The sequence below is a fragment of the Elephantulus edwardii genome, unplaced genomic scaffold, assembly GCF_000299155.1.
Source record: "Elephantulus edwardii isolate Elephantulus edwardi_28Jun2011 unplaced genomic scaffold, EleEdw1.0 scaffold00374, whole genome shotgun sequence".
Taxonomy (NCBI): Eukaryota; Metazoa; Chordata; class Mammalia; order Macroscelidea; family Macroscelididae; genus Elephantulus; species Elephantulus edwardii.
Window position 1 is genome coordinate 1,007,070 of NW_006400124.1, and position 13,299 is coordinate 1,020,368.

The 13,299-nt window shown below is 44.3% G+C and overlaps 1 pseudogene; it reads right to left on the reverse strand.

Annotated features, from left to right (window-relative positions):
* Positions 1 to 972: 972 nt before the first annotated feature.
* LOC102863774 lies at positions 973 to 1,734 on the reverse strand (annotated as a pseudogene).
* Between the last annotated feature and the right edge of the window lie 11,565 nt (positions 1,735 to 13,299).

Genomic DNA, 13,299 nt, shown 5'->3' on the forward strand with positions numbered 1-13,299 from the left:
CTAGACAGTTGCAAGCCTCCCAGTGGCCTTGAATATGGGGTAGAGGCTATACAGTTTTGAAAAAGGCTGTGTTAGGCTATACAGGTTTGAAAAAGATTGCCACCTGGGAAAATGGCTGCCGCATCTGTTGAACTGGGAGTGATCCACACGAGGCTGAGGTTCTCCTGACCAATCCTCATGTCCCACATCTGTAATCCCACCCTATCCTGTTTTCCTGTGTATATAAGTGCAGTGCTTATCCCAATAAAATAAACCTGGGTTGACTCTCTGATCATCTCCCAGAGTAGTGTGTCTCCATCGTGCTTACTCCCATCAGGTTGTCGCTGTCAAGTTGCTGGCAAACTGACAGTGAAAAAAGACAAATAAAATATCAGCCTTTTCCAGAAAGATAGTGTCATGGTTTGGTTGTGTCCCTGGAAATTTCTGTCAGCCTGTCTGAGTAATAATAGATGCAGCCCGGGCTGCATCTATTATTCTCTGAGTGTGTCCTTGTGATCTGCCCTGTGTCTCCGACTCTCTCCTCCCCCTATATCTCCATCTCTCTATCTGATGTGTCTGACTCTCTCTGTCTCTACCCTGTCACTGCATCTTTCTCCCTCTATATCTGTCGATCTAGCAGTATATTTCTCTGTATCTCTATATTACAGTCTCTCCATTGCTGTCCTCTATATCCATGTCTGACTCTCCTCTTTGTGACTGTCCTTATGGCTCTCCCGTGTCTCTGATTGGTGTCTGTTTGTATCTCCATGGCTGTTTTGAGTTGCAGTTCTGAGAGACGCTATCGGAAAAACCTTGAATGGTCCAGGAGGCATCAAAAGAAGGTGGAAGGAATACATGGGGTCACTGTACACAAAAATAAATGGGTTACACTAATACATTTAAGAAAACAGCATATGATGAAAGAACCAATAGTGATGAAGGAAGAAGTTTAAGCTGCATTGAAGGCACTGGCATAAAACAAATTTCCAGGAATCACTGGGATATGAATTGTCCAAATGGTGAGAATGTTTTCTTATAAGCTGATTTGTTAGCCCAGCAGCAATTCCTCCACAGTAGACAGTCCAACCTTTTGGATTTGAGTGGTTTACTACAACTTCAAACCACGACTGTTTAGTGCTGTTCTCTTGCATGCTCTTTGGGGCAGGAGGTTTCCGAGTGGCCCAGTTAGTGTGCATCTGTGGGCCACCCAGTCACTGGCCTCCTATGTGCATGATGGCATTCTCTGTATCCAGTTTATTATAAAAAGATAGAAAACCATAGCCTTTGGACTTCCCAGTTGCCATGTCTTTAACTACCCAGGAATCCAATATTTTACCAAAGGGGCCAAATGCTGATTTGATATCTTCTGTCATTATTTTTAGGCTCAGATTCCCAACAAATACATTGAAGTGGTTGAGAGTATCTTTTTTTTTTTTTTTTTGCTACTTGGTGTTGTTGCCGTGTTTGCTTTGACCTCCTTTCCCCAAAGTTTTTCTCCCATTCACAGCCGCTAAGGAAGCAGCTGCATCCCTGTGTTCATGAGACTCCACAAAGCCATATGGGTCATTGCTTGTATGCTGCAAACAGAAAACCCAACACAACAGTTGACCCATCTGCTGTCAGGTGGCTCTGTTACCTACCACTTTATATCTTTTGCAGGGTCCAATCTGACTAAATTTCTGAAGAGTGAGGACTTCTGTAACATCTCCAGAGAGGTTTCCTACATAGGGTCCAGGGCTGCCCATCATGTTCCATTATGGTGGATGTGATGCTGTGATTCCAGGACCAGGGGAGGGCAGAGTCAGAGAGGGGAAAACGTGTGGGGGAAGGGGTAGGGGGCACTGGATCCTGGCTGGAGTCAGAGATGAAGGCACCTAACTGGACTCTCAATCTTGGGCATTTTCCACTATCCTACTCCGGACGCTGTGCTCCTACTAGAAAAAGAAGGAGGAGTCTCTGATGTCAATTTAAAGACTAAGATGCACCTGATCCATTTCACAATTTTCTCACTCAAGTTCTATGCATCTAAGAGCTGGACAGTGAATAAAGATGATAAGAGAATTGCTGCAATTGACTGTGGTGCAGGAGAATAGAGCATCCCATGGACTGTTAAGGAACAAACAGAGAGGTCTTGGAGAAGGGGCAGGCTGAGTGTTCATTGGGGGCAAAAATGGTACCTCTTCATTGCACATATTTTGGACATGTTCTAAGGAGAGGCTATTCCTTGGGATGGAACATCATGCTTGGAAACGTAGAGGGTCAGCAAAAGAGAGGAAGAAACCTGAAAGGATGGACTGATGCAGTATCTGCAGCAATGGTGTCAAGTGTGTGAAGGATGATGAGAAAGCGTAGGACAGAGTTCACATCTATTATTCACAGGCTGTTATGATGCAGAGCTGACTCTAAGGCACTTATCAGCAATTACATAGCTGTCTCTGTATCTATGTCTCCCTGTCTCTCTCCTCCCCCTCATCTCTGTCTCTCCTGACCCTTTGCCTTTCCCTCCCCAGTGTTTCAAGGAAGGAAGGAAGGAGGGAGGGAGGGAGGGAGGGAGGGAAGGAAGAAAGCCTCACGTGCTCAATGTCACGGCCATCCACCTTGAGGGTGTCACCACCACCCTCTTTCCCTTTGTACCTGAGGAAATCAGTGAGTGTGGGGTGGGGGTGGAGGCTACCAGGGGGTTCCAGTTCCTCTCTCCTTTCTCTACCTGTCCTCCAATCCTGTCCTCTCTGTAATCTATTCAAGTTCTGCCCACTTCATCCCCACTCCTCCTCCACTTGGTCCAGCCCTGGTCTCACAGCCCCTACAAGCTGTTCTCCCTGTGGCAGCCAGAGGGCGCCCGTGAGCGTGGGAATCTGGGCCAGGTCTCTGCCCACAGCCCTCCAAGGCACCTACCTCCCCTGGGTGAAATGCCAAGTCCTCGCCCTAAGCAGGAGTCCCACTCACCCTGCTCTGTCCCCCCCTCCCTCCCCCGCCCTGCTATCTTCTCTCTTCGCTCCAATCCAATCACACAGGCTTCCGTCCTCTGCCTCTAACTTGTCCAGCACAGTGCAGCAGGGACTGCACAGGCTGGTCCCACTGCCCAGAAGGCCTTTCCCACAGATATCACATGGCTTCCCCTGAACTTGCTGCAGGTATATCTGCTCATGTGCCACCTCCTCTGGGATGGGGGTAGGGGGGCTTCCCTAACCACCTTGTTAAAACTTGCAACCCCTCATCCACTGCTGGAGGGAAAGTAAGATGGTGCAAGAGCTTTAGGGAAGAGTTGACAGTTACTCAGAAGGCTGAGCACACACTTCTATACAACACCGAAGGAGCCCTGGAGGCGCAGTGGCACAAGGGCCTGGCTGCTAACCCAATAGTTAGTATTTCAAACACACCAGCAGCTTCCCTGTACAAAATGACTCTAATTTAGATCATCAGTTGTTATTTGCGAGTCAGCCTTAACACAGAGATTCCATGTACGACTGAGAAACACGGTGGCTGGTCCTGAGCCAGCCCCACAGCCGCCGCTGTGTTTCACCCCACTGTCGCAGTCATCCGCCATTCATTACAACCCACCTCGCTAAGAGGTTCCTCCCTTTGCTGAGCTGCTCTTTTTCCAAGGTTGCTGTCCTTTCCTAGGGACTGGCCCTGGCTGATAACATGCCCAAAGTCTGTGAGATGAAGTCTCCTGACATCTTTGCTCTAAGGCACACCCAGACTTCACTTCCTCCAAGACAGATCTGTCTGTTCCGTCTGGCAGTCCATGGTGTATTCAATATTCTTCACCAATCTCACAAATCAAAGGCATAAATTTCCCTTGATTTCCCTTATTATCTGATTTTCTGATGCATATGCGGCAGTTGAAAATACACTGTTGTCAGCTAGGTGTGTGCACCTTAGTCTCTGAGGTGGCATTCTTGCTTGGCCGTGGAAACCCTGTTTCAGTTCTCCTCTATCCTAAAGGGTAGTTGTCAATAGGAACTGACTCACTGTACATGGTAATATAATGCTGAAACAGAGTCACATACAAGTATGTACCTGAGTATTCATAGCAACATTACTCCTAAAACCAAAAGTGTAGAAACAACCTGAATGTCCATCATCAAACAATGGAGAAACACAATGTGTCCAGCTGCCCTGTGGACTGTTACTCAGTCGTGCAGAGGGCGGAAGCTCTGCAACTGGCAGGTCCATGAACAAGGAGGAGAAGTAGAAGCAGCTGGTCACAAAGGACCACGTGCTGAGTCCAGTTCCTCACAGAATCCAGAACAGGCAAACCCATAGAGCGATTAGTGGCTGCCTGGGGCTTAGGGCAATGGAGAGTGGGCAGTGGCTGCTGGAGGGTCTGCATTTCCTCTGGGGCTGATGAGAATGTTCTAGAATTTGACTGCGGATGTTTGCACAACCTGGTGAATGAACGTAATATTCTGAATTGTTTCCTACAAAAGGGTAATTTTTGGATGAGTAGGGGGGACTCACTGTCCCTACAGCCTGCCAGAGGGTGACTGTGAGCTAGGAAGGAGGATGAGGGACAGCTTTTAAAAAAATTACATCTTAAAATGTAATTTGCTTTTAAAACGACAACCCACTCCCAAACTTTGCTGCCAGCTCTGTGTGAGATGCTGTATCCTCTCCAGTTTCTCGCCATCTCTTTGATGCTCCAGGAGGACAGATTTCTGTCTTCTTCTGTTTCTGGTCTGGGTCAGCATTGAACATGCAAGGGTTATCAATACATATTTGTTGGTTGAATGAATGAATGAATGCATGCCTTCTGCTTGTCCATCAGTCAATCCAGACCCTCCGTAGATTTTCCGTGTGAGCACCATCTCTGAGAATGAACTGGAGGTGCAGTGGTTTCCTCTCGGGTCTTGGCCCGATCAATATAAGTTTCCACTGAAATACCAGGTTCACTACAAGTGCTGCAAATATGACGACTACCTGCATGTGAGGAGTACAAGAGGGAGGACAGAAAAGGGCCTGGAGTAGTACTGGGTATGACCTCCCCAGCAGATGGGACATCACATGCAAACTGTGGAGGGTCAGCAGGGCTTGTTTCGCACTTTGGGGTGACTGATGTGTAGCATAAAGAAAGTAATCTATTTCATCCCCAGCAGTCCACCCAGGAGATGAAAACACACGTCCACACATCAGTGTCCCCTGCAGCTCTGTTTGTGAGAGCCAGGAGGAGGACCTGCCCAGGGCCCATCAGCAGGTGGTGTGTTTGCACAGAAGCATGACGCTCACTTTGTTGCAATTCTTGGTGCCACCGCATCTGTGTCGACTCATCATGACCTTGTGTGTGCCCTCTGTGCTGCCTTCCCCGGCATTGCTGTGCTTGAACTCACTGCTCAGTCATGGTGTTGTCCACATCACTGCAGCTCTTTCTCTTTCTCCTGTTACTGTGGGGGATTGGCTGTGACCCTGGCCCTGTCCAGGTCTGCGTCCTCTTTAGACCCTGCTCTGTGCCCGCATCCTGACAGTCACCTTGTCGACCCATCTGTCTGAGCAACTCCACTCTCACTACTGATTTTACTTCATCCAGGGCCTGACCCCTCCCGATAACATCCTCAAAGTAATTCTACTCCCAGGAGTGTGCTCAGAATTGGCAAAGAACTCAGACACATGCATATGTCTGTTCAGAAGAGCACGAGTCACGGTGGCTAACAGGTGGAAACAACCTGCTGTCCATTCACTAGAGAGTGGTTTTACACAACACACTTCATTTATACAGAGGCTTGCTATTCGGCCAGGAAAAGAAATGAGGTCCTGATATATGCTGGGGCCTGAGACATGATGCCAAGTGAAAACAGCCAGACACAGAAGACGGATGGCATGCTCTGAGTCCATTCATGTGAAATATCCAAAATAAGTAAACACATAGAGGCAGGAGACAGATTAAAGGGATAGAGCACAAAGATGTTACTTTGAGGAGTAAGGTGCACCAGACACAAGCTGTGGGACTTCAACTGCCCCATATGCATGTGCAAGTTGGACAATGAATACGGAAAACTAAAGAATCGGTGCCTTTGAACTGGAGTGATGGTGAAGAATATTGAATACACCATCCTGCTCCATCCTCACGTCCACCACGAGGCTGTCAGTGTGTCCTGCTGTGGTGGCTTGTGTGTGTCTGTGAAAATGGACGCTGTCCAACAGACTCAAACACCAGGAGGTCACCCATGGTGGAAAGGTTTCAGCAGAACATCCACATCAAGACAGGCCTGGCTGTCACATCTGAAAGACTGTTGCTGGTAGGTGAGTCCAGTTGAGTATGATTCATAGTGACCCCAAGAACAACAGATCTGAGCCTTGCACTATTTTGTATGTTGTTTTGCACTCCGGAGCTGGAACCATCCCATAGCCAACCCTCTAGAGGAAGTGCTTCCAATCTTTTTCTCAAGGTGCAGCTGGACGACTCAAACCATGCTCCTTTGTGTTGGCAGTACAGCTCCTACAGATGAATGATTGTATGGATGAGTTTATCTCTTCACCTGTGTTGATTAGACACCTGCTGTTTTTTAGGCATTGCCTGGGCACATGCAAGTCTGTGCTCACATCAGAGCTCTGAGAGTACTGGGATGAACACATGTCTGTCATGAACTAATAACTTGATATTTGTCTTAAGGTGCTAAGAGATTGAGGAAAGAGCCGGGGGATGCTGAGATACTGATGTGGGAGTTGTTGTTGTTGTTGTTTTATTTAATTAGTGTGTGTGTGTGTGTGTGTGTGTGTGTGTGTGTGTGTGTGTGTACCATCATATAAGATCTGACTGGTACAGGAGGAGATTGTTCCTCCTTCTCCAACAGAGCATCTGGTGGATTTGAACCGTGCACCTCTGGGATTGCAATACAACTTCTTGCCACTAGGCTACCAAAGCTTACCTGATATGGTAGTTTATTGAGGGGTAACTTATTCAGAGGCAAATCCCTCGGCAGTGACAGGGCACGCTTGAGTCTGAGTGGACCCCAGCAGGCACACTGAGCCAGGGCTCCAGAGAGTTGATGCCATCCCTATAGGTGACAGTGGTGCTAGCCTCTAAGTTTACTTTTTTTTGGCCATGAGAGCTCTGCCTCTCTGGTCTCCAGCTACCTTAACTGCAGACACATGGTCTTGTAAATCACAATCAGCTGTGGGACTAGGATAAGAGTAAGAGTACTTCCCACATTGCTCATCAAGTCTTGACAAGGGCAAGACTTGTGGTAGCAAGACTTGAGGGATCCTGGAACAAGAAGATAGTGACAGTGAGACACTGACTGTGGCATTGCTGTGAGAGAAACTGTGGCAAGGTATAATCAGGGGTCCCTGAGATAAAGAACAAGGTTAAATGTTGTTTCTGTTCTTACCAGATGGATGAAGGAGAAGCTGATTTATAACTGCTCTGAGGTAAACCTTGCAGGATGATTTGGATTTGACTGTTGAACTGAAATCAGAGCCTGAACTAACTGAGTGTTTTGCCTTGAAATTTGGGCTGAAATCTGGACTTGCTTTGGGTGATATTCTTTGTCTTATTTACTCTCAAACTTATTTCCCTAATAAATTTCATTCTCAGTACCACAGCTTTGAGTCAGCAATGAATAGACAAAGCTCTTGCTGATGTTGTGGATCTAGAAACCCCATGGGACTGAGCTACGTGCTCTTCATCTCATTTCTGCTCCTGGGCTGTAAGGCGCTGTGCTCTTCTCATACCCTCTGGCTCTTTCAGGGAGACACTCATGACCCTATGTCCCATGACCCCCTTTCCCCTCTGTGTAGCCCATCATCTTTGCAATTACTTGCTATGCATCAGAAAGCTGTGCACTGTCTATAGATGATAGAAAATTGATGTCTTTGAGCTGTGGTGCTAGAGAAGAGTATTGGATATACCATGGACTGCTAGGAGAACAAATAGACTCATCTTAGAAAGGGTCAAACTGGGCTGCTCCTTGGAGGCAAGGATTCTGGGGCTTCGTCTGCCGTACTTTGGACATGTTCAAAGGAGGAACCAGTTCTTGGAGAGGGATGTCATGCTTGGGAGGGTGGAGGGACAGAGGAAAAGAAGAAGACCCTCAATGAGATAGATTGATTCAATAACTGGGATAGTGGGGAAAGGAGTGTCAGAGACAATCAGATTGTCACAGGATAGAGCAGGGTTTAGGACTCTTGTATACATAGGTTGCTATGAGTCACAGGCAAGTAGATGACATATAACAATGGGAAGTGACCATGATACATGACAGTGACTTAGCCCAAGGGGGAACTTTGGCATGCTCAGCTATGATTTTCAAAAAACCTGTTCCCTAGAAGTTCCAACCTCATACCCATCCCTCTCCCCCAGCAGATCCAAGCTTGCAGATGCAATGTCAAGCCTTCAGTTACCTGATCAGCATAGATTGCTCCTAATATCCTAATCCTCTTCTTGAAAGATTAAATTTACATTTTTGACTACTAACAATACTCCATTTCTTTTTTCTTAATCCTTTTCCTGGAATGTAATTCCTATTTAGTATCGTATATTTTTCCTAAGTTGATATGTTGTTGTTGGTGGTGGTGCCATTGAGTCATAGATGACTCATAGCGACCCTATGAACAAACGGCCTGAGCACTGTTCGTAAATAGAGTTTCCAGAAGCAAGCCATTTCCGAAGTGTGTGCCGCTCCTGCTTCTAGGCTTGTTTTAGTTGGGAAGCTCCAGCCAACACTGTCCACCATGGGTACCCATTAGCACGATTGTCCCAGTAAGTTGATAAAGCAAGAATTGTAATGTTGCTCCCCACTTACCAAACAAAGATCCACATTCCTTAGTTCAATGATACTTTCCACATTTTCTACAAAGCCCTGAAGACGTGACTCTCTCCTTTACATTCTCATTCTCCCTTTTCTCTTTAAGGCAATCTCTTTAGAAATGTCCTAATTTTACTCAAATGTAACATTTGATTTGCAACAAATTTAAAGTTCTTTTTAAAGTGGCTGCTAATAAATTGGCTTGAGAAAAACTAGTTCCAATGTCACAAGCACGTATATTTTCATCTAAGGGAACATTCTGAACTTTAAAAGTTCTAATAGCCTTTTAACATTCTGAATGAGCATTTTTGTATGCTAAAGTTTAAAAAAAAAACAAAACCCCAACAACTCAGGAAACTCAGGTTCAGATATTTCTCGATAATAGCATCCATTAATCTGGATAGAAAATCAGTATATTTTTCATTTTCAGATTTAGTTGTTCTGATAAAGGAAATTATCTCCCTTTCCTGAAATTTTTACTTTATCCCATACTTAAATACAGCAAAGTCTTACTCGCACATCACAGCATCATCATATTGTAACTGAGCTCGCACTCCAAGACCTTGACCTCTCCCCAGAAATTGATCAGCAGGAACATTAAGAGGAGGATTTCTAAATAAATTTAAGCTTTCCATATTTGTAGCTTCATCAGCCCAACAAATTCCAAACTGTAAACATGCCCCAGATTCCAAAACTGTCTTGACCATGGACTCCCAATCATAAGGAATTAATCTAAAATCTGTACCTATTCCCTGCAATATTTCCCTTACATTGGTAGAATGGATGCCATAAGAAATTATGGGTTGTTTCAATTCTTTAATAATCTTATAAAGATAAGGATGATGATGATGATATAATTGATACCAACGGAGAAAATATTGTTCAGAAGGTATATCCTGAATTGTGACAGGAAATATACAAGCCCCTTTCTCAAATTAGATAAATCATCTTGTTTTGCTTCTTTCAAGGCCATAGACATAACTGTTAAAAACGTCTTAAAAGTCATTACTCCCAATGGAGCATAACTAATATAATTAAATAATATAGTATCTGGAACTATTCCTGCTGATGAAGCTGTGTTTCTCTTTTGGTAATAGATTTCATCATGAAAACCTAATTTGTCTATTTTACTAGAAAGTTCTAAAACTAGTTGTCATTGTTCTTCAAAATGATGGTTCTCTTGAAAGATATTTCTCAATTCCTCTGGAGTTGGAGGTTGAGGAAATTCATCCTCTTTTGAATCAGGTTCACTATCACCTTCATCTGAAGAGGTTTTTTCCCCCTTCTAATTTATCAGACATCTCCTCTTTAGACTGTATTGTTTTTAAAGTGAATGAAATAAAATCAACTCCCTTTGTACCAACAGTCAAGAAATCAAAAGCCATGCCACACTGGGAAAAGACGATATCAGAGGCCTTTGATGTCATCTTGTGATACAGCACAAGGAGTAAAGGGGCAACGAAGCCAGTTTAAAGACTGGGGTGCACTTGATTAAACCTTTATCTTTTTCATTATTTGCCATGCATATGAAAATCTAACAATGAATAAAGATGATGGAAGTATCGATGCTTTTGTGTTGTGATGTTGGAGAAGAGTTCTGTAATGGGGTCCAGCCCCATTAAATCCAACAGTTCTGCAGAGAGAAGAGTCAAGGATTAAATGAAGACACAGAGAGGCTATTGCTGATGGCAAAAAGCAATTTTTTATTTTTCAGAAAAAGCCTATATAGGTTTTAGAAGCACATCTGCTGTAGCAATCGCATTATCTCTTTCTGTCCAAGATGTTGATTATCTGGTCAAGCATTAACTCTCACAGACCTCAGCACAATACAAACATGTTTTCCAGAATACCTTACTGTGTGCTCTAAGGAACAAAGAGTTTCAGTTGATTAAGAACACTACATTCTTTAAGGTTTAAGACCTTTGGTCATTCTTATTCATTAACATCCTACTTCCTTGAGTTGTTTATTGCCAAGCAGATATCCTAGCCAAGATGGAGTTAGTCTTGCTGGTCTTACAGTACAGGGTTAATATTGCTTTACAAGTTAGCCAGGCTCCTAACAGTCCTGAATATTCCAGGGATTGCCGAAAGAACAAATATGTTTTGAAGAAAGGTCAAGCAGGGTATTCCTTGGAGACAAGAATGGTGAAGCTTTGTATCTCTGGGCAAATTTTTAGTAGGAATCTGCCCTGTCATTGTCCCACTGAGGCACTAATGGTTTCAAACCACTGACCTTTTGATTAACAGCTCCACACTGTGGCATTATACCACCAGGTCTTGTTAGGATCTTTTCAGGAGATGGTAAATAGTACAGTGGTCCAAATAAAGGTTGACTGTTCTGAGGGAGAAAGACCTGGAGATAGGCTTCTGTAATAATTTTTGTCTGAGGTTCTGCTGAATCAGTTGCAATTCATTACTTTATGAAAAACACAGTGCTGTGCTGGCTGGTCCTGCATCGTCCTCACAGCTGTTGCTCTTCTACACCATCGTTGCCCAGACTGCATTGCTCTGCCTCACTGAGTGTCTTCCTCTCCATAACCAAGCACAATGTCTTTCTCTAGACAAGGGTCCTTCCTGATCACATGTCCAGACATCCATGAGATGAAGTCTCATGACCCTTCTTTCTAAAGAACATTCTGATGATCCTTCTTACAGGAAATTTTCCCCATTATCTCTTTACAAAAAAGTGAACTATTTCATTTCTGTGTATTGGAGCCAACAACATCCATGTATAAAGTAGCCATTTATATCATTTAAAAAGATATTGCTAATGAATACATTAATTGTAGCTAAGAAAATCTGTGTCAAATGGAATATTGAGTTGAAATTGGCACACAACCAACTGACAATATAAAAACAACTAAATACTCTACATAATAAATGAAGCCAAGATGCAGGAAGTGCTGGACATTGTCCTGTGTTACACAGTGTATGAGCTGCCAACTGCCTTTGTAACAAATCACCAATAATGTAGTGGCTTCACAGAAAACAAAACTTTGATCTTAGTAACTCAGGAGTCAGAAGTCTGAAGTAGATAGCTGGAGCTTTATTCTTTTAGTGGCTGCACGGTGGATAAATGTCCTTGTGTTTTCTACTGTCTAGAGAGTTCCTACTTTCCTTGGCTTATGGTTCTAACATGGTTCTCGGCTCTGAGTCCTTGCTCACATTTCCTGCTCTGAGTCATGCTGTATCCAGGGCACTGACTCAAGGGAAGGGTTTTTCTCTCCAGTAGCCCTAGGGGACGTCCTTGTCTCTTTCAAACATCTATAGGCTCAGCATTTCTTGCAGATTCATGAGACAGGACATCACTCTTCCCCTTAGGTCTAGAAGGTTCTCAGCACAGGGACTCCTAGTCCAAAGATGCATTCTGCTCCCAGCTCTTCTTTCTGGTAGGCCTTCCTTTTCTGTTTGCTTCCCTCTCCTTTATTCTCTTGTTAAATATTAGATGATGCAGGCCATATCCAGGGAGCACCTCTTAAAAGGCTGTGACCTGAGTGAGGGGGCTGCAACTCAACTCAATCTTCTTACACTGAGGAGCCAATCATCTCGTCAAAGGAGATCATCATTATTTTATTATTATATTACCTCATCATCATTGCTTAGCTGCTGCACCACTGGAAATTCCAGTCCATCCACATTGATATGTATTTGGGGGGATAAAATTCAATCTACGACAAGATGTTCTGTCTTCCTATATAGGAATCCTTGTGATTACAATACTCAATAATCCAGAACAATCGCCTGTACCAAGTACCTCATTTTAATCACATTACAGAGTCCCTTTTGTCTTGTATGCAGATTCTGGGGATTATGGTAAGGACATCTTTGAGGGACATTTTTCTACTGACCAAAATGGATGCTTAGGGTGGACATATCTTTGAGGTGGACATAAATGAAATGCAGACAAGCCCTTGGACATTCTCTGATTCAAGACCTTGCTGCTCCACATTCTCCTCAGAGAAACCTTCCAAGTCCAGCTCCCTCAGCCATAAGCCCCCTCCCCAAGCCCCCATGGTCAGTACTAATGCCAGGAGAACAGCAATTGGTTGTGTCTTTCTCTTGTTTGTCCTTGAGATCTAAGCTTCCAGAGGACAGACACCAGGACTGAAATCCCAGAGGATTCTCATTTGTGCCCACTGAATGAAAGGAGGCATATTCTGGATTTTAATAACAATTAAAAAAAATAAAGCGACATATATTCTCACATTCACATTTCAATGTCCAACACTGTGGGACAAAGAGGAAAAATATCCCCATTTCACAGAAGAGAAAACTGAAGCTCAGAAAGGTTAAAGTTACTCGTCTGAGGTTGCCCAGCAACACAGTAGCAAAGTCAGGGACTTTAATACAGGCCAGCATGCTCTCATGAGCGCCTCTGCGGGGATGCTGCGAGGAAGGACACTACTACTTGAATGGAGTGATGGAGAAAACGGCAGTAAAACTCCACTCACTTGGCTCACAATAGTCCAAGCGATGCTGAGCGTTGATCTGGATACAGAAATTGCCCTTCGCGTGCACTGCCTTGATAATTAAGGTGGTGTCTTCAGTAGGCCCCACCTGAGAACAGAGAGAGAAT